This window comes from Pinus tabuliformis, chromosome 7, assembly GCF_031772625.1.
Source record: "Pinus tabuliformis cultivar Carrire ecotype Pingquan chromosome 7, CPIR1, whole genome shotgun sequence".
Taxonomy (NCBI): domain Eukaryota; kingdom Viridiplantae; phylum Streptophyta; class Pinopsida; order Pinales; family Pinaceae; genus Pinus; species Pinus tabuliformis.
The window spans coordinates 114,582,462-114,605,616 of NC_142293.1; the positions used below are offsets into that span (position 1 = coordinate 114,582,462).

Below are 23,155 nucleotides of genomic sequence, written 5' to 3' on the forward strand. Positions count from 1 at the left end.
GAGTCCATCGTCTGGGCACACCAGTAGTATGTCGTTGTAACCTCAAAGGTAGCTCGTCAGTCCTCACATCTGGAATACCGAGAGTGAGGCCCTCAATCTGCTCCTGTAATGCTGTGAGACTCTCGGCCACATCGAGGTCACGAAGAATAGCCCTTCCGACGGCCTCTCCTGCTGGGGCAGCAGCTGGTACTCTCAGGCGAACTACTGGACGAACAGGACCAACATCTGCATGTACACATGAGTTTGATTAAAGTCTTGATAGAATAAAGCACAAGGACATTATAAACAAAAAACGATAAATAGGAATATGGTCAAAGATTTTACCAATGGCGCCCCACTGCTTGCCATCTGGCAGTACTAAATCTGGATCACCCCGGAAGTCCATGCCAGCGTATGGATACTCAGAATAAACCATCTCCTGACGATAAAACCACCTGAAGAAGGTATCAGAAAATGAAATCTGAGACTGGCCAGCATGCCTAGACATATGGTCAACCCATCTCTGCATACGTGGTTCAGTAGGAGAAGGTAAATCGAGTGCAATGTACTGCAGCTGCATCAGTGGTATCTTCTCCAAGGTAAAGGCGGTCAAAATAGAACCATACCCAAAGTTCTTCAACCTCCTGCTCTTTATCTTGGTCAACTGTTCTTTCATCACAAGAAGTACTGCGTCGCACCAGTTGAACACCTTCGGTTGGAGGCATTCCAAGGCATGCTGCATGTAAGATCGATTGGCTACATGAAGAGCCGCACCACCGGCCATCCTACCAAAAGTAAACAGAATAGTCCTGAGGGACCTGTCAGTGACATCACGGATAATGATCTTGCCGTCTTTACTCGGCTGAGATCCTTCTCTGCAGTACCGGCGGACATAATCTCTCACAGAATCGCCTCCTCGAGCCGAACCTGACAAAGAGATGGGGGCACCCCGCCTCGACAAGCCAGTCAAGAAATAGATGTCTACTATAGTCAAGGGGATAGATTTGCCCCTGATCTGGAAGACCTGATTGGTAGGATCCCAAGCATCGAGCAAATACTGCAGTAAGTTGATCTGTTGTCTCATGCTAGAAATGCGGAAGAACTTCAGCAAGCCACAGTTCCGCAGCGCGTTCACTGTAACTGGATCATGTAGGGAAAGCATGTCCTCTTCTTCATGCTCACGTTCTCACCATGTAATGGTCATCTTACTCCAAAGATCTCTGAAAAACAAATAAGAGAAGAGTTAGATCCTGATTTTGGCAAGAAACAGGGAAAATTTCCATCAAAAATTGTGCACAGAATTCCTTCTCTGCGCCCATCGCACCTGCAGCAGTACTCTGGGTGCGTTGCATGTCAGATGGCCTTCACAATGGCCAACATTCAACGCACCTTTCGATACACAGAGGGTGCGCTGAAGGCAGAACGAGTTTTTCAAACCCCAGGGGCTCAGAAAAACTAGGAATCAAGCTCAGAATGCAAAATGGAAACCATGAAATGAAAGAGCTCAGGTTTAGCTCCTACCTGGTCCAGACGGCGCCGAGAATCGTCCACAAAATCTCCCGAAATCAGCTGATGAAAATCAAGGGGGAAAAGCACCTCCAAAGCTCCAACAAACCAAAGTTCAAATGAAATGGTAAAATGAGAGGTAAAAACACTTTTTCATTACTTTTTACGTAGTTCAAAGTAAAATATTAGTGTTCTAACTCGTTTTCAAGCATATATTGATCATTTATGACTAGTTTGATGAAGCAGCTGAAAATGCAGTACAATCTTTGAAAGAACTAAGCTATTTATAGTAGAATCAAAAAAGGACCATTCAATCGAGCAGTTTTAGCACATAGTTCAAGCTCGTTAAAAAATAAACATAAGACATGAGCAAATGTTTCCACCCGCGTTTAAGCTCATTAAAAAATGAACTATTCCCCGGTAAATAACCATCGTGAATGTAGTACTTCAGCCGTTAAAGCCTTGGTCGTGTTTGCACCGTCACCTCCACTTTTTCATTGGCCGATCATTCACCTCCATTTGATTGTTTACCCATTTTGAGGAACAGCTGCGAAGAGTGATTTCACTAGCCATCCTTGTGACACTGCCATGATTGGAAAATTCCAAACCTTACCTGGAATCAGCTGCTACCCGTTTTATCACTCGTTCCTCAAAAGACGAGTCTCCTTTAAGCTCTTTTCAACTGACTCGTAAAATATGAAAAGATTGCCGAGTCCTTGGCCTTTCCAGCTCGTTAAAGGGACAGGAAGTGCTATCCCTCCTCTAGATTTTAATCTTTTTGGACCTGAGGGATTATTACACAAAAAGATCGAGCGCTTGTTTTGTTCGGCTCGTTAAAACTATCAAAAATTCATCCCTTCTGTATTGTTTTATACTTTTTCGGACTTAAGGGATTAGATGACGAAAAAGGAATTTTGGAGTTACCTTTACGTTCCTTTTCAGACTCTCTAAAATTGAAAAGGACCGAGTTATCTTTGTCGTTAAACTCGTTAAAAAGATTAATAGCGACAAACTTGTCTTTAGACGAGAACGAGTTTCACTATCGCTAGGCTCGTTAAAACATAGCGATGGGTTTGCCCGAAGGGCAAATTATAGAACAAGCATATGTTATCCTCCTCAAGCTTGACAAAAATAAAGAGGTACTGGTCAGCAATGACTGGGGAAAAATTGGGAAGAAAACTCAAAGAAACTTTGTTGGTAGCAAGTCGCTCTTGAACATGACACTTCCACTCCGTGTCCGAGTCGGGTTGGGTTGTTTCATTCACCGGTCACATCACCATGGTCACGCCATACCATCCACATTTGGGGTTAATGCTACCAATCCATCACATCAGTGTCGCCGATATGTTCAAGAGAAGTCATCCAGAGAAGTCACCTGTGTCTCACCCACTACCATACATTATACTCCATTCTTTCATGACCGCCACCCTGAACCTTATATCATCAGATCGTTTTCACCTCCATCAAAATCATTTGCTCCGTTCTGTGTCATTGATGTGGGATTCATTAAGGCCCTCCTGTGACGGATCACTTCTTGTCGACATCAGCTCATTATCCAAGAAGTTGATCTAGGAACACCTCATTCAGTACCTTGAAGCTTGCATGCCTCAATGGCAAGTTTCTCACTTCCGGCGACAGGTTTACATCAATGACCTTCGACCGAAAGATTTTGCGTGGTGTTCGACGCCAAGTCCTTTATTCACACCATGTGAATTGTACTGCAGTACCTTGAGGATCATTATCATTATCGGTGATTCCTCTCGCGCTTGTTAACAGTTTACATCATTGACTGGTAATCAAGCGATGTCTTTCCATGTTCGACTTCAGAACATTTCTCACATGGATCGACTTGTACTTTGAGTGAAGATTGGACGAGATTGAAGACCCCGGATCTAGCTTCATCCATCCGGGCTGCGATATATATTTAGGGAAATAAAGACATTAAATGTACATCATTGCTGCACAGATAATCATCCACTCAAAAGGATGATGGCTCTACCAGAATCATCAGTCTACACTCAGACGATTGTCTATCCTATGTACATGGAAATGAATTTATAAAGTTGAGCATGGGAATGCCCGCCTCAGCTAGATCATGAAAACAGTATGAAAGTAATGTATTGTATTGTATCTTATTACAGGTCTCCTCCCAGCATTGAAAGAACTTCGGATCCTCATAATAAAGCATTTCACCCGACACCAAAAGGTTAACGGCCTCATACTTTAGGGGGCAACTGTTATAGACATTTTTGTGCCCTACAACTCCAAGCATGAAATGTCCATAAACCAAGGGCTCCTAAGTCCCTAAAAGTGTTGTTCTAACCCCTAAAGGAACAAGGTCAACAGATTACAGCTTCTCCCAGAAGTTCTCCACCAGAAACTGCTCAGAATTGGTCAAAACAGGATCATTTCAGCTGCTCCACTGGCTAAGTGCATTGCATTGCACCTAAATACACTGTGAGGGTGCGTTGCATTTCAAAAGTCCCTTCTGTGGGGTGCGATGGGCGAGAAATGACAAATGGCAGTGTCATTCCGCGAGGTGGAGAGACAATGGAAGCTTCCAGAATCTTCTCCTGTGACACTTGCCTCACTGAATTCGACCAAGGATGAGTAAGAGGCCTTCAGTCTCCAAGTGGAAGCAAGAACTGACAGAGAGAAGACACTAATCAAATCACAAGCTGACTCATCCTCCTTACAGATATCTATATATGGATCCCTCATCCCAGAGATCCAGGGGCTGGAATTTTGCATATTGTAAGGAATTGCTATTGGTTTCTAGAGACAAAACATCAAATTGTTGGGTGATTTATGCTTTGTTTGAGGTGAAGAGGGGCTTCTTTGCTGGGAGGTTGATGCTGGGTCGGAACCACTGGTTGTAACTCCTCCTGGATCTTTTCTTGTTTATCAATAAAGACTATTTGAGTTTTCCTCCATGCTTTTGTATCATTGATGCTTGTTACATTTTGTATGGTTAACTTAAATCTGATCCTAAGTTATTTATGAATATAGATCCATGTCTTTGTATAGTGCTCTTCTTCTGTGATCTTATAGGTACTTTGTGAAGCTGTGCAAGTAGGGGAGCAGGTAGCTGGAGACTATCAAAGAAGAGAGGGATTGGATCAAAGGATTAGCGCAAGACACAGGTTGGTTCTTTCTATTCCTCTCTATTTATAATTCATAAAGGAAATACAAAAGTAGTTTTTCTCTGTTTGTTTCTAAGGCAGCTGTCACACCTTAGTGGGATAGAGCAGTTCTAAATAGACACTTTTCCCGGTAACACTCATACCTTGCCAAAATTTCTTGTCTGGACACCAGTAGTCGTGATTTTCCATGCTGAATCCAAAAATGCAAACGATTCCTCATTTGGGGCTCTAGAATTTTAGTGCCGCGCCACACAGGGAGAAAAACCCTGTTTTTTGCCCAAAAATTTGTGAAGTGACCAAAAATTCCCCAAATTTTCTGAAATTTGGGCTGGAGGTTCCCTATGGGGCGTGTTGTGGAGGTAAATCCTCTCTGCAGACAGAGACGATCCCTACTAGCCCAGACCGGGTCTAGCAACAATCACACAATGCTATCACGCAAGTTCATAATTGCAAATACAAAGTAGATGGTGAGAACCTACTTGGATTCCAACGCTAGTGTTCGTCGAAGAGATGTCGCCTTCGTTCCTTTGCTTTGGCCGGTCACGATCCGCACGATCTCCGTGATAGGATACCTACACATGCAAAGAACAACACAAAAACAAGCGTAAAATCTAGTAAATGCAATTATACATCAGTCAGAAAAGACATAACTCCCATTAACCATTACAAAGACAAATGAGAGTGGAACCATAATAGTAGTCATCTATTATTAATAATCAACAAAAGAGAATACAACCAATGTTCTGACGTTGAGTCCTCCTTTGGCTGGGTGCTCAGCTACACAAGTCTTGCAAAGCATGAGGGGATGGGGAACAAGCCTCTCTCTCTCTTTGGTAACAAGATCTCCTTACTTAGATTAAGCCTTATGGACACAAGGAAAGCTCTTGCAACTCTTCTTGATCTCTTGATATCTTCCTTACAGCATCAACATTACCACTACCATTACTACTAGCTTGCTCAAGGTATGGAGACAAGCTTTTATAGATGAAGGAGGGAAAGATAAGCTCAATCACATTAATCTTGGATTTGGCATTATCACTTGGAAACTTCCATTGAAGGGTGGCAAACTACTTCCCATTCAAAGAGATTCGAAGCCAAATCATCCTCGCCTAACATAGACTCAGTTGGTGAATGAGTTGGAGAGAACTTTCGGAAGTTGATTTGTTAAAAACTTTGCCCAAGTAGGTTGGCGCGATTGCGACTCTATGACAGAGCGCCAACTGGCGCGCTCTCTTTGGAGGATTTTCCCCATTGGCGCGGGCAGTACATAGTGAACCCGCGCTAATGCAAAAAGGGCTATTTTTATGGGCAAGCTACAGGAGATGTCTTCAGGGCATGTGATGCTCATATTCAGAGGGGAATGATGCAAGTGGTTTCAAGTCTTGTCACTTCTCACAAGTCCCGGAATGAGTCCTCCAAGGTGTAGGAGAGGGGTAACAGGGACGGTGACAAACGGTGACAAATTACTGTGTAACAGATGCCCCCTAAAGCATGAGGCCCGAGGGAGAGAGAGGGGTGAAGTGCTTTACAAGAACATGCGTGACTGAAACACGGCTGCCAGAGAACCTGCGTAAAGAAGTACAACTGATATCTCAAGTACATGATATAAGTGGTATGGGTGCAGCCATCCATAACAGAGTATATAATAATCTAGATCCAAGGCATGGACGCAGCCATCCAGAGAGGATCGAAAAGTAGACTCAGGCATGGTCGCAGCCATCCAGTGAATGAGTCATGCAATCATAATAAGCCACAAATCGCAGCCTGGATTCTAAAATACAAAACCCAGGGTCTTGCGCTCCATCTCGACCCGAACAGAGTACAAGTTCAAGCATGTGAATATATATGAGTTGAAGTCGAACATGCATGAACATCGTCTGATTACCAGTCAATGATGAAAACTGTTAACAGATGCGAGAGGTACCACCAATAATGACAATGGCCCTCAAGGTACTATAGGTACAATCTACGGCGTGCGAATCAATGAGCTGGCATCGAACACCCGTAGAATCATTCGATCGGAGGCCAATGATGAAAACCTCTCGTCAAACACGAAGAACCTGCCATTGAGGCATGCAGGCTCCAAGGCACCGGTAGGGAGTCTCTAGATCAGCTACCTGGATAAGGAGCTGAAGTCGACAAGAAGTGACCTTGATCAAAGGTGGGCCATAATGTTTCCCACATCATTGACACGAGACAGAGGAAAGATGTTGTGGTGATGCAAAATTATGTGAGGTATCAGAGGGAGGTTGTAATTCTGCAGAGGTCAACTTCTCTTGAACATATCAGCGGCACGACAGTGGATTTGGCAGTATTTGACATCAAATGAGCAAGGGTCATGATGACAAGGCAATGAGCAGATGAGAGGCCAAATAGGATAACCCAAACCCATGGAGGCTAGTGTAAAACAAGATGAGATGTCCCCACCCCGACACGAATGCAGACGAGTGCCATGTTCAAGAGCGACATACTGCCGACACGATGACAAGTATGGATCCATTTTCCCCACCATTTCTGGCGAGTACCCCAGTTATTTTTAACAAGCTTGATGGGGATAGCATATGCTTGTGAGCGTCATTACGATAGAATCCGATGTCATTAAGTTTTAACGAGTCTGACAAAGGAAAAACTCAGCGTCTTTTCTTATTTAGAGAGTCTGAAAAGACAACAAAAAGAAAAACTCTAGGGGGGTCCTTTTTCGTAAAGTTGTGTCTCCCGAGCCCGAAAAAGTATAAAACAATGCTCGAAAGAACCGCCCGACCATTACGATCGAGGAGTACTTTTCAATTATAGTGACATCGATCCAAAAAAGTAGAAAAGCGATCAACATCACGTCGTTTCGTAACCATTTACGAACCGGAAACGACAAGGGTCCGACGATCTTTTCATTTTTACATGGTCGGAAAAGAGTTTAAAGACGACCGCCTCTTATTTTCATTTAACGAGTCAAGAGGGAACTCGGCAATCGTTTCATCTTTAAACGATCAGAAAAGAGCTAAAAGCAGACCTCCATTTTTATTCTCTTTAACGAGTCAAAAAGGGAAAAATACTCGGCAATCTTTTCACATTTTACGAGTCAGAAAAGAGCTTAAAGGTGACTCGTCCTAGAGGAATGAGTGGTATAAAAGGGAGCAACTGGTTCCAGAAATGGTGGAACTGCTCAAAACATGTAATGGTCAAGAGGCTGGCTAATAAAACCACTCATCGCTGCGGTTCCTCAGGAAAGGATAAACAACCAAGTGAGAGCATACGATCAGCCAAAGAGATGGTGGCGATGGAATGAAACAACCAAGGCTCATCTAGCAGAATTCAGCAGATAAAAATGGCAATCACGAGATGTAAATCGGGTATGGGTTCATTTTTACACAAGTTTGAACCATGGAGAACTCTGCTTGGATTCTGTTTCATGTTTACACAAGCTTGAAACGAAAAACTATGCTTGTTATAAGTTCGCATGCCCCCAGCATAATGAAGCAAAACGAGGTACATGCCCCCCAAGCTTCATTACATTCAACACAGTGGATGGAATGAAGGTTCACTTTCGAGATCTTGGAAAGACTCGACTTGGATTTTACGAGATCTTAATCAAAGACTCAATTGGGAAAAGGGGTTGTTTCATTTTTTAATGAGGTTGACACAGTAAAAGAAGTATCCTCATAACCCTTGTTTTATTTTTTAACGAGGTCGACATAAGATCAAAACTATCCTCGGACAAACCTCGTTGCATCTTTTAAGGAGCTTGACATAGGAAAACGAACTATGCTCCGCCAGACCTAGTTTCATTTTTGTAAGGAGCTTGACATAGGAAAACGAACTATGCTCCACCAGACCTAGTTTCATTTTTTAAGGAGCTTGACACAAGATTAGGAACTATGCTCCACCAAACCTAGTTTCATTTTTTAAGGAGCTTGACACCGGAAAGGAACTATGCTCCACCAAACCTAGTTTCATTCTTTAAGGAGCTTGACATCGGAAAGGAACTATGCTCCATCCAAACTTCATCATAATGAACAGGAAGTCGAGGCGTCCAAGAGTGCCATTCCCGATGGAAGGGTCACATCTTGGAAATCGGGACCCAATGCCTCCAGGACACTATCCACGACGGCGGCATCACTGGATCCAGGCATGGGATAGGTGGCCACGTAGTTGATCTGTGGTGGGGGAGATGCAACTGGTGGATGAAAACTAGGAGGGGACGACAACGGCGCAGGAGGCATCGACTCTCCCCAGCTGAGTCGCCAAATTGTTGGGGAGGTAAATCCTCTCTGCGGACAGAGACGATCCCTACTAGCCCAGACCGGGTCTAGCAACAATCACACAATGCTATCACGCAAGTTCCTAATTGCAAATACAAAGTAGATGGTGAGAACCTACTTGGATTCCAACGCTAGTGTTCGTCGAAGAGATGTCGCCTTTGTTCCTTTTCTTTGGCCGGTCACGATCCGCACGATCTTCGTGATAGGATACCTGCACATGCAAAGAACAACACGAAAACAAGCGTAAAATCTAGTAAATGCAATTATACATCAGTCAGAAAGGACATAAATCCCATTAACCATTACAAAGACAAATGAGAGTGGAACCATAATAGTAGTCATCTATTATTAATAATCAACAAAAGAGAATACAACCAATGTTCTAACGTTGAGTCCTCCTTTGGCTGGGTGCTCAGCTACACAAGTCTTGCAAAGCATGAGGGGATGGGGAACAAGCCTCTCTCTCTCTTTGGTAACAAGATCTCCTTACTTAGATTAAGCCTTATGGACACAAGGAAAGCTCTTGCAACTCTTCTTGATCTCTTGATATCTTCCTTACAGCATCAACATTACCACTACCATTACTACTAGCTTGCTCAAGGTATGGAGACAAGCTTTTATAGATGAAGGAGGGAAAGATAAGATCAATCACATTAATCATGGATTTGGCATTATCACTTGGAAACTTCCATTGAAGGGTGGCAAACTACTTCCCATTCAAAGAGATTCGAAGCCAAACCATCCTCGCCTAACATAGACTCAGTTGGTGAATGAGTTGGAGAGAACTTTCGGAAGTTGATTTGTTAAAAACTTTGCCCAAGTAGGTTGGCGCGATTGCGACTCTGTGACAGAGCGCCAACTGGCGCGCTCTCTTTGGAGGATTTTCCCCATTGGCGCGGGCAGTACATAGTGAACCCGTGCTAATGCAAAAAGGGCTATTTTTATGGGCAAGCTGCAGGAGATGTCTTCAGGGCATGTGATGCTCATATTCAGAGGGGAATGATGCAAGTGGTTTCAAGTCTTGTCACTTCTCACAAGTCCCGGAATGAGTCCTCCAAGGTGTAGGAGAGGGGTAACAGGGACGGTGACAAACGGTGACAAATTACTGTGTAACAGGGTGTTATGATGGGCCAATGAAGCCTCAGCCAAGATTCGAAGCCGATCTTGCTCCTTTGCCTCTTTTGCCTTTCTTGTTGCTTTCCTCAATTTCGCTTTCAAACTCCTTATTCGGGCCTGTGCACTCATGTTTCGCACCCTGTAATGGAAAGCCATGTGTCTCAGTAGAGCAAGGTCCTGGTCGGCCTTATCCAGCAGCCTCTCCAAATGCATGTTGACCCTCTCAAGTTTGGCCTCCCGATCCTCATTGATTTCTTGCTCCAAAGATGTGAGCTCAACCCTTCTTCTTTGAGCAGCTTGGTGATGCTCACGAATGTTTTGCAGCTCCATGATCGCCCGCTGGTCCTCAAGCTGCTTGTTTCTCTGCTCCAGGTACTTCATGTTCCACTTGGCCCTCTCCAAGTCAAGGGATAAGGACTCAATCACTGATTGCTGCTCCTAGATGATCTCTGTAAGCTCTGCATTTGTTGGTTCTGCATTTGTCTCATCATCGTGGAGGAGAACGAATTCGATCTCTCATTCACCTGATGGCCCTTCCTCCTGCACTGGCTCCTTACCCCTGCCCTGCTCATGTGATGCTAATGTCAGAAGCGAGGCCCCTTCCACCCTGGGTGGAGATAACACTCGCTTTGCTGCTGCAAATAAGGGTCTACTGCCTCTCTGATAGGTGATGTATACTGGCATAGTAGTAGTCTCATGTCGCTCATACTGATGAGATGGGCCACCTATCTCATGTTATGCCTCTGATACTACCTGTGGAGCGCTGAAGAAGTCACGGGAGATGAAGTCCTCCCAAGCAATACCCTGCAATCCCAACTGATGGTCCACCAAAATCTGGATCAGAGCAAAGTGATAAACACTGTTGAGCTGTTGTCGAGGGGTCTTGCGCTGCATGAAATTTTTCATCCTCTCTATGTTCCCGCAGATGAAAAATGGGAGGTTCATCATTCGCACCCTGGTAAAGTGCATGAGCAACCTGATGTGATAGGCATAAAGGCGAGAAAACCTCCCCTCACAACTGAAGTATTTCATGATCAGTTTCATGAGCAGAGCATACTCATCTCTCAAAAATCTGAACGGGAAAACTCTCGTGAGCTGACTCAAACAACTGGCCTTAATGTAAGGCTCATAATGATGCCTCTCCACCTTCTTCTTCTTATGCCACTGTTCTCCAATGTTTGGTATGCCTGTTGCCACTGATATGGTTTTGGGTGTCAATGTGAAAGTGACCCCAGCTAATATAGACTGTCCTCCATGTAGGTGAAGTGCAAAAAAACGGGCCAACTCATGATGAACTCTTACATTTGCCACCCTCTGACAAAATTCAAAACATGCTAAGTGCTGGAAACATGACATAGCAAGAGGGCATGCCTGCAACTCAGTGAGGGTGTTTGGCTCATCTCTAACATGTTTGCCACTCCGGTGATGTCTCCTGGGGGCCTGTTCTCCTGAAGCTGTATCACTGTGGGTCTCCTCCTCATATTCTGATGAAACCTCGGATGCCATAACTGTTGTTTTGTAAACTGAATTTAGGCTGCCCTTTGATTTAAATGAAGCTGGTAGTTGCTTTGACAATCTGCCACCAAGGGGACAATTAAAAAGGGAGCATTAGGATGGGGGATAATATAATGGGAATAGGGGTTTATAGGAAAATTTTATTTAGGGATATACAAGGGGTTTTGGGGTATTTTGATAGGGTAGTGTTTGTGTTGTTGGCAAGGTAGGGTTTGGGTTTTTTGAGCAATAGGAGGAGGGGGAAAGGGAGTATGATTTTAATAGTGTTAGGGTAGTGATTATGGGGAAAATGGCATAGGGGAATGAGTAATAGGGGTAGGGTAGGAAAAACACCTTAGCAGCAATATCACTGTAGCACAAACCCTAGCATCATGGTTTTCTTGATGTCTTCTTGTGTTTGTTTTATAAAAAATTTTGCATTTGATTATAATCATAAAACCATCATATCTCTTTCAAATTTGATGCACAAGTGGAGGTAGGTTTCCTACCTTTCAATTGGATGAGCTCCACAAATTTTTTTGGGTGAAATAGATGGTTCCTGGGAGTTTTACCCCTGTGCGCTGTGCGCAAAGCCCAGTGCACCGCGCGCTGGGTATGCGTCGCGCCTGTGTAAAGTTTGAACTACGGGCAGGCTCTGTGTGCGCCGCGCCCAGTGAGTGCACCGCACCCCTGAGTATATGCGCCGCGCTCTGTGAAACTGCCTCCAAGCTGCTCCAAATCGCTCCAACCTTCAACTCACGACCTTGCAACCTTCCTCCAATGCTTTGCTTGCACAATGAACTTGTTTTATGATGATATTTGTGTATATAGGCTTGGAGGTCATATTTTTAAATTAACTTTTTTTAAAACCCACTTTTCTAATGTCTTGTTCAACACCTTTCACTGACTTTAATATAACCCTGATTTTCACCTTTTCTCTGAATTTCGGGCTCAAATGATGAAATTTTCGACACTTTTCGCAGGGATTGCATGACAGAGAACTTTGGCCACAGAAACCATGACTGCACCTGAAGTAATCAATTGTCGACTCTTTTTCGAAAATTTTGTCACAAATGACACTATTTGACTTTTCTTCAAAACAGAGTTTTGAAGAATAGTCGAAGTTTGTCAATATGATGGTGAAACTCTGCGGATCATTACGTTGCAAGAGCATCCCTCTGGCCATGCATGGCTTTACTAAACATATTTAAAGACCAAATTGAGCAATCCCTGGACCTAATGACCAAAAATGACTTTTGTCCCCCCCAATGCTCCAGCGATCTCTTCGTTCGCGGGATCCCATTATAAATCGATATATAAGTAGCCCCACGTCGCAAAACGCCGCGCAAAAGAGGGGGGAGGGTGCAACACTAGGACTTCCCAGGAGGTCACCTATCCCAGTACTACTCTAGCCAAAGCGCGCTTAACCGCGGAGTTCTGATGGGATCTGGTGCATTAAAGCTGGTATGATCGCACCCACAAAGATCTCCCCCCCTCCCCCTCTTCAAGGGACACCGCCGAGCCACGGGGCCCGTCCACGGCCCTCGATCCGAAACGGTTCGGCGCAGGGGCTCGCCCTCTTCCCCGACTCGGCGGCGCCTCCCGCCCCGCAGGGAGCCAGCGGAAGAACGGACGAGCGAAAATGAAAAGAAGAGAGAGAAGGAAAAGGCGTAAGTTCCGCGACCACCGGCGACGCTCCGTGGAGCGCGCGCGGCCTTTCCGCGAACGATCCGCGGTTCTTCCAGAATTCGAATTCCTACGGAAGTGCATATGATCCACACCTCTTACCCCACTCTCCTCGTGTCATATCCGCAGCGGTGATGCGAACGGTCCTAGATTCATCGCCCACTGCCGCAAATGCGTCGCCGCCGTTGCAATGTGATCCCGCCCCTGACTTCCGACCAGGGAAAAGGCCCCGTTCTCGAATTTCCCTCGGAGCAGTCTTAAAGCGAGTCGTCGTTTCCCTCAGCTACGCTCCCCCTGCCCCCCTAATGCTCCAGCAATCTCTTCGTTCGCGGGATCCCATTATAAATCGATATACAAGTAGCCCCACGTCGCAAAACGCCGCGCAAAAGAGAGGGGAGGGTGCAACACTAGGACTTCCCGGGAGGTCACCCATCCCAGTACTACTCTAGCCCAAGCGCGCTTAACTGTGGAGTTTTGATGGGATCTAGTGCATTAACACTGGTATGATCGCACCCGCAAAGATCTCGCCCCCTCCCCCTCTTCAAGGAACACCGTCGAGCCACGGGGCCCGTCCACGGCCCTCGATCCGAAACGGTTTGACGCAGGGGCTCGCCCTCTTCCCCGACTTGGCGGTGCCTCCTACCCCGCGGGGAGCCAGCGGAAGAACAGACGAGCGAAAATGTAAAGAAGAGAGAGAAGGAAAAGGCGTAAGTTCCGGGACCACCGATGACGCTCCGTGGAGCGCGCGCGGCCTTTCCGCAAACGATTTACGGTTCTTCCAGAATTTGAATTCCCACGGAAGTGCATATGATCTACACCTCTTACCCCACTCTCCTCGTGTCATATCCGCAGCGGTGATGCGAACGGTCCTAGATTCAGCGCCCACTGCCGCAAATGCGTCGCCGCCGTTGCACTATGATCCCGCCCCTGACTTCCGACCAGGGAAAAGGCCCCGTTCTCGAATTTCCCTCGGAGCAGTCTTAAAGCGAGTCGTCGTTTCCCTCAGCTACGCTCCCCCTGCCCCCCTAATGCTCCAACGATCTCTTCGTTCGCGGGATCCCATTATAAATCGATATATAAGTAGCCCCACGTCCCAAACGCCGCGCAAAAGAGGGGGGAGGGTGCAACACTAGGACTTCCGGGAGGTCACCCATCCCAGTACTACTCTAGCCCAAGCACGCTTAACTGCGGAGTTCTGATGGGATCCGATGCATTAACGCTGGTATGATCGCACCCGCAAAGATCTCGCCCCCTCCCCCTCTTCAAGGGACATCGTCGAGCCACAGGGCCCGTCCACAGCCCTTGATCCGAAACGGTTCGGCGTAGGGGCTCGCCCTCTTCCCCGACTCGGCGGCGCCTCCCGACCTGCGGGGAGCCACGGAAGAACAGACGAGCGAAAATGAAAAGAAGAGAGAGAAGGAAAAGGCATAAGTTCAACGACCACCGACGACGCTCCGTGGAGCGCGCGCGGCCTTTCCGCGAACGATCCGCGGTTCTTCCAGAATTCAAATTCCTACGGAAGTGCATATAATGATCTACACCTCTTACGCCACTCTCCTCGTGTCATATTCGCAGCGGTGACGCGAACGGTCCTAGATTCATCGCCCACTGCCGCAAATGCGTCGCCGTCATCGCACTGTGATCCCGCCCCTGACTTCCAACCAAGGAAAAGGCCCCTTTCTCGAATTTCCCTCGGAGCAGTCTTAAAGCGAGTCGCCGTTTCCCTCAGCTACGCTCCCCCTGCCCCCCTAATGCTCCAACGATCTCTTCGTTCGCAGGATCCCATTATAAATCGATATACAAGTAGCCCCACGTCGCAAAACGCCGCGCAAAAGAGGGGGGAGGGTGCAACACTAGGATTTCCCGGGAGGTCACGCATCCCAGTACTACTCTAGCCCAAGCGCGCTTAACTGCGGAGTTCTGATGGGATCCAGTGCATTAACGCTGGTATGATCGCACCCGCAAAGATCTCGCCCCCTCCCCCTCTTCAAGGGACACCGCCGAGCCACGGGGCCCGTCCGCGGCCCTCGATCCGAAACGGTTCGGCGCAGGGGCTCGCCCTCTTCCCCGACTCGGCGGAACCTCCAGCCCCGCGTGGAGCCAGTGGAAGAACGGACGAGCGAAAATGAAAAGAAGAGAGAGAAGGAAAAGGCGTAAGTTCCGCGACCGCCGACAACGCTCCGTGGAGCGCGCGCGGCCTTTTCGCAAACGATCTGCGGTTCTTCCAGAATTCGAATTCCTACAGAAGTGCATATGATCTACACCTCTTACCCCACTCTCCTCGTGTCATATCCGCAGCGGTGATGCGAACGGTCCTAGATTCATCTCCCACTGTCGCAAATGCATCGCCGTCGTTGCACTGTGATCCCGCCCCTGACTTCCGACCAGGGAAAAGGCCCCGTTCTCGAATTTCCCTCGGAGCAGTATTAAAGCGAGTCGCCATTTCCCTCAGCTATGCTCCCCCTGCCCCCCTAATGCTCCAGCGATCTCTTCGTTCGCGAGATCCCATCATAAATCGATATACAATTAGCCCCACGTTGCAAAACGCCGCGCAAAAGAGGGGGGAGGGTGTAACACTAGGACTTCCAAGGAGGTCACCCATCCCAGTACTACTCTAGCCCAAGCACGCTTAACTGCGGAGTTCTGATGGGATCCGGTGCATTAACGCTGGTATAATCGCACCCGCAAAGATCTCGCCCCCTCCCCCTCTTCAAGGGACACCGCCGAGCCACTGGGCCTGTCCACGGCCCTCGATCCGAAACAGTTCGGCGCAGGGCTCGCCCTCTTCCCCAACTCGGCAGCGCCTCCCACCCCACGGGGAGCCAGCAGAAGAACGGATGAACGAAAATGAAAAGAAGAGAGAGAAGGAAAAGGCGTAAGTTCCGCGACCACCGACGACGCTCTGTGGAGCGCACACGGCCTTTCCGCGAACGATCTGCGGTTCTTCCAAAATTCGAATTCCTACGGAAGTGCATATAATGATCTACACCTCTTACCCCACTCTCCTCGTGTCATATCCGTGGCAGTGATGCGAACGGTCCTAGATTCATCGCCCACTGCCGCAAATGCGTCACCGCAGTTGCACTGTGATCCCGCCCCTGACTTGCGACCAGGGAAAAGGCCCCTTTCTCGAATTTCCCTCAGAGCAGTCTTAAAGCGAGTCGCCGTTTCCCTCAGCTACGCTCCCCCTGCCCCCCTAATGCTCCAGCGATCTCTTCGTTCGCGGGATCCCATTATAAATTGATATACAAGTAGCCCCACGTTGCAAAACGCCGCGCAAAAGAGGGGGGAGGGTGCAACACTAGGACTTCCCGGGAGGTCACCCATCCCAGTACTACTCTAGCCCAAGCGCGCTTAACTGCGGAGTTCTGATGGGATCCGGTGCATTAACGCTGGTATGATCGCACCCGCAAAGATCTCGCCCCCTCCCCCTCTTCAAGGAACACTGCTGAGCCACGGGGCCTGTCCGCGGCCCTCAATCCGAAACGGTTCGGCGCAGGGGCTCACCCTCTTCCCCGACTCGGTGGTGCCTCCAGCCCCGCGGGGAGCCAGCGGAAGAACGGACGAGCGAAAATGAAAACAAGAGAGAGAAAGAAAAGGTGTAAGTTCCGCGACCGCCGACGACGCTCCGTGGAGCGCGCGCGGCCTTTCCGCGAACGATCCGCGGTTCTTCCAGAATTCGAATTCCTACGAAAGTGCATATGATCTACACCTCTTACCCCACTCTCCTCGTGTCATATCCGCAGCGGTGATGCGAACGGTCCTAGATTCATCGCCCACTGCCGCAAATGCGTCGCCGTCGTTGCACTGTGATCCTGCCCCTGACTTCCGACCAGGGAAAAGACCCCATTCTCGAATTTCCCTCGGAGCAGTCTTAAAGCGAGTCGCCGTTTCCCTCACCTACGCTCCCCCTGCCCCCCTAATGCCCCAGCGATCCCTTCGTTCGCGAGATCTAATTATAACTCGATATACAAGTAGCCCCACGTCGCAGAACGCCGCGCAAAAGAGGGGGGAGGGTGCAACACTAGGACTTCCCGGGAGGTCACCCATCCCAGTACTACTCTAGCCCAAGCGCACTTAACTGCGGAGTTCTGATGGGATCCGGTGCATTAACGCTGGTATGATCGCACCCGCAAAGATCTCAACCCCTCCCCCTCTTCAAGGGACACCGACGAGCCACGGGGCCCGTCCACGACCCTCGATCCGAAACGGTTCGGCGCAGGGGCTCGCCCTCTTCCCCGACTCGGCGGCGCCTCCCGCCCCGCGGGGAGCCAGCGGAAGAACGGACGAGCGAAAATGAAAAGAAGAGAGAGAAGGAAAAGGCGTAAGTTCCGCAACCGCCGACGACGTTCCGTGGAGCGCGCGCGGCCTTTCTGCGAACGATCCAGTGTTCTTACAGAATTCGAATTCCTACGGAAGTACATATGATGATCTACACCTCTTACCCCACTCTCCTCGTGTCATATACGCAGCGGTGATGCGAACTGTCCTAGATTCATCGCCCAGTGCCGCAAATGCGTCGCCGTCGTTGCACTGTGATCCTGCCCCTGACTTCCGACCAGGGAAAAGACCCCGTTCTCGAATTTCCCTCGGAGCAGTCTTAAAGCGAGTCGTCGTTTCCCTCAGCGACTCTCCCCCTGCCCCCCTAATGCTCCAGCGATCTCTTCGTTCGCGGGATACCATTATAAATCGATATACAAGTAGCCCCACGTCGCAAAACGCCGCGCAAAGGTGGGGGAGGGTGCAACACTAGGACTTCCCGAGAGGTCACCCATCCCAGTACTACTCTAGCCCAAGTGCGCTTCATTGCGGAGTTCTGATGGGATCCGGTGCATTAACGCTGGTATGATCGCACCCGCAAAGATCTCGCCCCCTCCCCCTCTTCAACGGACACCGCCGAGCCACAGGGCCTGTCCGCGGCCCTCGATCCGAAACGGTTCGGCGCAGGGGCTCGCCCTCTTCCCCGACTCGGCGGCGCCTCCAGCCCCGCGGGGAGCCAGCGGAAGAACGGACGAGCAAAAATGAAAAGAAGAGAGAGAAGGAGGGTGCAACACTAGGACTTCCCGGGAGGTCACCCATCCCAGTACTACTCTAGCCCAAGCGCGCTTAACTGTGGAGTTCTGATGGGATCTAGTGCATTAACACTGGTATGATCGCACCCGCAAAGATCTCGCCCCCTCCCCCTCTTCAAGGAACACCGTCGAGCCACGGGGCCCGTCCACGGCCCTCGATCCGAAACGGTTTGACGCAGGGGCTCGCCCTCTTCCCCGACTTGGCGGTGCCTCCTACCCCGCGGGGAGCCAGCGGAAGAACAGACGAGCGAAAATGTAAAGAAGAGAGAGAAGGAAAAGGCGTAAGTTCCGCGACCACCGATGACGCTCCGTGGAGCGCGCGCGGCCTTTCCGCAAACGATTTACGGTTCTTCCAGAATTTGAATTCCCACGGAAGTGCATATGATCTACACCTCTTACCCCACTCTCCTCGTGTCATATCCGCAGCGGTGATGCGAACGGTCCTAGATTCAGCGCCCACTGCCGCAAATGCGTCGCCGCCGTTGCACTATGATCCCGCCCCTGACTTCCGACCAGGGAAAAGGCCCCGTTCTCGAATTTCCCTCGGAGCAGTCTTAAAGCGAGTCGTCGTTTCCCTCAGCTACGCTCCCCCTGCCCCCCTAATGCTCCAACGATCTCTTCGTTCGCGGGATCCCATTATAAATCGATATATAAGTAGCCCCACGTCCCAAACGCCGCGCAAAAGAGGGGGGAGGGTGCAACACTAGGACTTCCGGGAGGTCACCCATCCCAGTACTACTCTAGCCCAAGCACGCTTAACTGCGGAGTTCTGATGGGATCCGATGCATTAACGCTGGTATGATCGCACCCGCAAAGATCTCGCACCCTCCTCCTCTTCAAGGGACATCGCCGAGCCACAGGGCCCGTCCACAGCCCTCGATCCGAAACGGTTCGGCGTAGGGGCTCGCCCTCTTCCCCGACTCGGCGGCGCCTCCCGACCTGCGGGGAGCCAGCGGAAGAACAGACGAGCGAAAATGAAAAGAAGAGAGAGAAGGAAAAGGCATAAGTTCAACGACCACCGACGACGCTCTGTGGAGCGCGCGCGGCCTTTCTGCGAACGATCCGCGGTTCTTCCAGAATTCGAATTCCTACGGAAGTGCATATGATCTACACCTCTTACCCCACTCTCCTCGTGTCATATCCGCAGCGGTGATGCGAACGATCCTAGATTCATCTCCCACTGCCACAAATGCGTCGCCGCTGTTGCACTGTGATCCCGCCCCTAACTTCCGACCAGGGAAAAGGCCCCGTTCTCGAATTTCCCTCGGAGCAGTCTTAAAGTGAGTCGCTGTTTCCCTCACCTACGCTCCCCCTGCCCCCCTAACGCTCCAACGATCTCTTCGTTCGCGGGATCCCATTATAAATCGATATAAAAGTAGCCCCACGTTGCAAAACGCCGCGCAAAAGAGGGGGGAGGGTGCAACACTAGGACTTCCCGGGAGGTCACGCATCCCAGTACTACTCTAGCCCAAGCACGCTTAACTGCGGAGTTTTGATGGGATCCGGTGCATTAACGCTGGTATAATCGCACCCGCAAAAATCTCGCCCCCTCCCCCTCTTCAAGGGACACCGCCGAGCCACTGGGCCCGTCCACGGCCCTCGATCCGAAACGGTTCGGCGCAGGGGCTCGCCCTCTTCCCCGACTCGGCGGTGCCTCCCGCCCCGTGGGGAGCCAGCGGAAGAACGGAGGAACGAAAATGAAAAGAAGAGAGAGAAGGAAAAGGCGTAAGTTCCGCGACCAGGGACGACGCTCTGTGGAGCGCGCGCGGCCTTTCCGCGAACGATCCGCGGTTCTTCCAGAATTCGAATTCCTACGGAAGTGCATATGATCTACACCTCTTACCCCACTCTCCTCGTGTCATATCCGCAGCGGCGATGCGAACGGTCCTAGATTCATCGCCCACTGCCGCAAATGCGTCGCCGCCGTTGCACTGTGATCCTGCCCCTGACTTCCGACCAGGGAAAAGACCCCGTTCTCGAATTTCCCTCGGAGCAGTCTTAAAGCGAGTCGCCGTTTCCCTCAGCTACGCTCCCCCTGCCCCCCTAATGCTCCAGCGATCTCTTCGTTCGCGGGATCCCATTATAAATCGATATACAAGTAGCCCCACGTCACAAAACGCCGCGCAAAAGAGGGGGGAGGGTGCAACACTAGGACTTCCCGGGAGGTCACCCATCCCAGTACTACTCTAGCCCAAGCGCGCTTAACTGCGGAGTTCTGATGGGATCCGGTGCATTAACGCTAGTATGATCGCACCCGCAAAGATCTCGCCCCCTCCCCCTCTTCAAGGGACACCGCCGAGCCACGGGGCCCGTCCACGGCCCTCGATCCGAAACGGTTCGGCGCAGGGGCTCGCCCTCTTCCCCGACTCGGCGGCGCCTCCCGCCCCGGGGGGAGCCAGCGAAAGAACGGACGAGCGAAAATTTAAAGAAGAGAGAGAAGGAAAAGGCGTAAGTTCCGCGACCACCGACGACGCTCCGTGGAGCGCGCGCGGCCTTTCCGCGAACGATCCGCGGTTCTTCCAGGATTCGAATTCCTACGGAAGTGCATATGATCTACACCTCTTACCCCAATCTCCTCGTGTCATATCCGCAGCGGCGGTGCGAATGGTCCTAGATTCATCGCCCACTGCCGCAAATGTGTCGCCGCCGTTGCACTGTGATCCCGCCCCTGACTTCCGACCAGGAGAAAGACCCCGTTCTCGAATTTCCCTCGGAGCAGTCCTAAAGCGAGTCGCCGTTTCCCTCAACTACGCTCCCCCCTGCCCCCCTAATGCTCCAGCGACCTCTTCGTTCGCGGGATCCCATTATAAATCGATATACAAGTAGCCCCACGTCGCAAAACGCCGCACAAAAAGAGGGGGGAGGGTGCAACACTAGGACTTCCCGGGAGGTCACCCATCCCAGTACTACTCTAGCCCAAGCGCGCTTAACTGCGGAGTTCTGATGGGATCTGGTGCATTAACGCTGGTATGATCACACCCGCAAAGATCTCGCCCCCTCCCCCTCTTCAAGGGACACCGACGAGCCACGGGGACCGTCCACGGCCCTCGATCCGAAACGGTTCGGCGCAGGGGCTCGCCCTCTTCCCCGACTCGGCGGCGCCTCCCGCCCCGCGGGGAGCCAGCGGAAGAACGGACGAGCGAAAATGTAAAGAAGAGAGAGAAGGAAAAGGCGTAAGTTCCGCGACCACCGACGACGGTCCGTGGAGCGCGCGCGGCCTTTCCGCGAACGATCCGCGGTTCTTCCAGGATTAGAATTCCTACGGAAGTGCATATGATCTACACCTCTTACCCCACTCTCCTCGTGTCATATCCGCAGCGGCGGTGCGAACGGTCCTAGATTCATCGCCCACTGCCGCAAATGCGTCGCCGCCGTTGCACTGTGATCCCGCCCCTGACTTCCGACCAGGCAAAAGACCCCGTTCTCGAATTTCCCTCGGAGCAGTCTTAAAGCGAGTCGCCGTTTCCCTCAGCTACGCTCCCCCCTGCCCCCATAATGCTCCAGCGACCTCTTCATTCGCGGGATCCCATTATAAATAGATCTACAAGTAGCCCCACGTCGCAAAACGCCGCGCAAAAAGAGGGGGGAGGGTGCAACACTAGGACTTCCCGGGAGGTCACCCATCCCAGTACTACTCTAGCCCAAGCGCGCTTAACTGCGGAGTTCTGATGGGATCCGGTGCATTAACGCTGGTATAATCGCACCCGCAAAGATCTCGCCCCCTCCCCCTCTTCAAGGGACACCGCCGAGCCATGGGGCCCGTCCACGGCCCTCGATCCGAAACGGTTCGGCGCAGGGGCTCGCCCTCTTCCCCGACTCGGCGGCGCCTCCCGCCCTGCGTGGAGCCAGCGGAAGAACGGACGAGCGAAAATGTAAAGAAGAGAGAGAAGGAAAAGGCGTAAGTTCCGCGACCACCGACGACGCTCCGTGGAGCGCGCGCGGCCTTTCCGCGAACGATCCGCGGTTCTTCCAGGATTCGAATTCCTACGGAAGTGCATATGATCTACACCTCTTACCCCACTCTCCTCGTGTCATATCCGCAGTGGCGGTGCGAACGGTCCTAGATTCATCGCCCACTGTCGCAAATGCGTCGCCGCCGTTGCACTGTGATCCCGCCCCTGGCTTCCAACCAGGGAAAAGACCCTGTTCTCGAATTTCCCTCGGAGCAGTCTTAAAGCGAGTCGTCGTTTCCCTCAGCTACGCTCCCCCCTGCCCCCCTAATGCTCCAGCGACCTCTTCGTTCGCGGGATCCCATTATAAATCGATATACAAGTAGCCCCACGTCGCAAAACGCCGCGCAAAAAGAGGGGGCAGGGTGCAACACTAGGACTTCCCGGGAGGTCACCCATCCCAAGCGCGCTTAACTGTGGAGTTCTGATGGGATCTGGTGCATTAACGCTGGTATGATCGCACCCGCAAAGATCTCGCCCCCTCCCCCTCTTCAAGGGACACCGCCGAGCCACGGGGCCCGTCCACGGCCCTCGATCCGAAACGGTTCGGCGCAGGGGCACGCCCTCTTCCCCGACTCGGCGGCGCCTCCCGCCCCGCGGGGAGCCAGCGGAAGAACGGCCGAGCGAAAATGTAAAGAAGAGAGAGAAGGAAAAGGCGTAAGTTCCGCGACCACCGACGACGCTCCGTGGAGCGCGCGCGGCCTTTCCGCGAACGATCCACGGTTCTTCCATGATTCGAATTCCTACGGAAGTGCATGTGATCTACACCTCTTACCCCACTCTCCTCGTCTCATATCCGCAGCGGCGATGCAAACGGTCCCAGATTCATCGCCCACTGCCGCAAATGCGTCGCCGCCGTTGCACTGTGATCCCGCCCCTGACTTCCGACCAGGGAAAAGACCCCGTTCTCGAATTTCCCTCGGAGCAGTCTTAAAGTGAGTCGCTGTTTCCCT

General features: G+C 50.6%; 11 non-coding genes and 3 pseudogenes across 11 annotated transcripts; all 14 read right to left on the minus strand.

Annotated features, from left to right (window-relative positions):
• Positions 1–12,853: 12,853 nt before the first annotated feature.
• On the minus strand, positions 12,854–12,972 carry LOC149245857 (5S ribosomal RNA; annotated as a pseudogene).
• A 604-nt stretch (positions 12,973–13,576) lies between these two features.
• Positions 13,577–13,695, minus strand: LOC149245858 (5S ribosomal RNA; annotated as a pseudogene).
• Positions 13,696–14,298: 603 nt separating this feature from the next.
• LOC149245859 (5S ribosomal RNA) lies at positions 14,299–14,416 on the minus strand. Its single transcript, XR_016267536.1, has one exon. It is a non-coding gene; the product is annotated as a 5S ribosomal RNA (ribosomal RNA).
• A 606-nt stretch (positions 14,417–15,022) lies between these two features.
• LOC149245860 (5S ribosomal RNA) lies at positions 15,023–15,141 on the minus strand. The gene has a single exon (XR_016267530.1). It is a non-coding gene; the product is annotated as a 5S ribosomal RNA (ribosomal RNA).
• A 604-nt stretch (positions 15,142–15,745) lies between these two features.
• On the minus strand, positions 15,746–15,864 carry LOC149245861 (5S ribosomal RNA). Its single transcript, XR_016267552.1, has one exon. It is a non-coding gene; the product is annotated as a 5S ribosomal RNA (ribosomal RNA).
• A 606-nt stretch (positions 15,865–16,470) lies between these two features.
• On the minus strand, positions 16,471–16,589 carry LOC149245862 (5S ribosomal RNA). The gene has a single exon (XR_016268058.1). It is a non-coding gene; the product is annotated as a 5S ribosomal RNA (ribosomal RNA).
• A 604-nt stretch (positions 16,590–17,193) lies between these two features.
• Positions 17,194–17,312, minus strand: LOC149245863 (5S ribosomal RNA). Its single transcript, XR_016267405.1, has one exon. It is a non-coding gene; the product is annotated as a 5S ribosomal RNA (ribosomal RNA).
• A 606-nt stretch (positions 17,313–17,918) lies between these two features.
• LOC149245864 (5S ribosomal RNA) lies at positions 17,919–18,037 on the minus strand. The gene has a single exon (XR_016267551.1). It is a non-coding gene; the product is annotated as a 5S ribosomal RNA (ribosomal RNA).
• Positions 18,038–18,222: 185 nt separating this feature from the next.
• On the minus strand, positions 18,223–18,341 carry LOC149245865 (5S ribosomal RNA). The gene has a single exon (XR_016267489.1). It is a non-coding gene; the product is annotated as a 5S ribosomal RNA (ribosomal RNA).
• A 603-nt stretch (positions 18,342–18,944) lies between these two features.
• Positions 18,945–19,062, minus strand: LOC149245866 (5S ribosomal RNA). Its single transcript, XR_016267537.1, has one exon. It is a non-coding gene; the product is annotated as a 5S ribosomal RNA (ribosomal RNA).
• A 604-nt stretch (positions 19,063–19,666) lies between these two features.
• LOC149245867 (5S ribosomal RNA) lies at positions 19,667–19,785 on the minus strand (annotated as a pseudogene).
• A 604-nt stretch (positions 19,786–20,389) lies between these two features.
• Positions 20,390–20,508, minus strand: LOC149245868 (5S ribosomal RNA). Its single transcript, XR_016267413.1, has one exon. It is a non-coding gene; the product is annotated as a 5S ribosomal RNA (ribosomal RNA).
• Positions 20,509–21,114: 606 nt separating this feature from the next.
• LOC149245869 (5S ribosomal RNA) lies at positions 21,115–21,233 on the minus strand. The gene has a single exon (XR_016267453.1). It is a non-coding gene; the product is annotated as a 5S ribosomal RNA (ribosomal RNA).
• Positions 21,234–21,839: 606 nt separating this feature from the next.
• LOC149245870 (5S ribosomal RNA) lies at positions 21,840–21,958 on the minus strand. The gene has a single exon (XR_016267404.1). It is a non-coding gene; the product is annotated as a 5S ribosomal RNA (ribosomal RNA).
• Between the last annotated feature and the right edge of the window lie 1,197 nt (positions 21,959–23,155).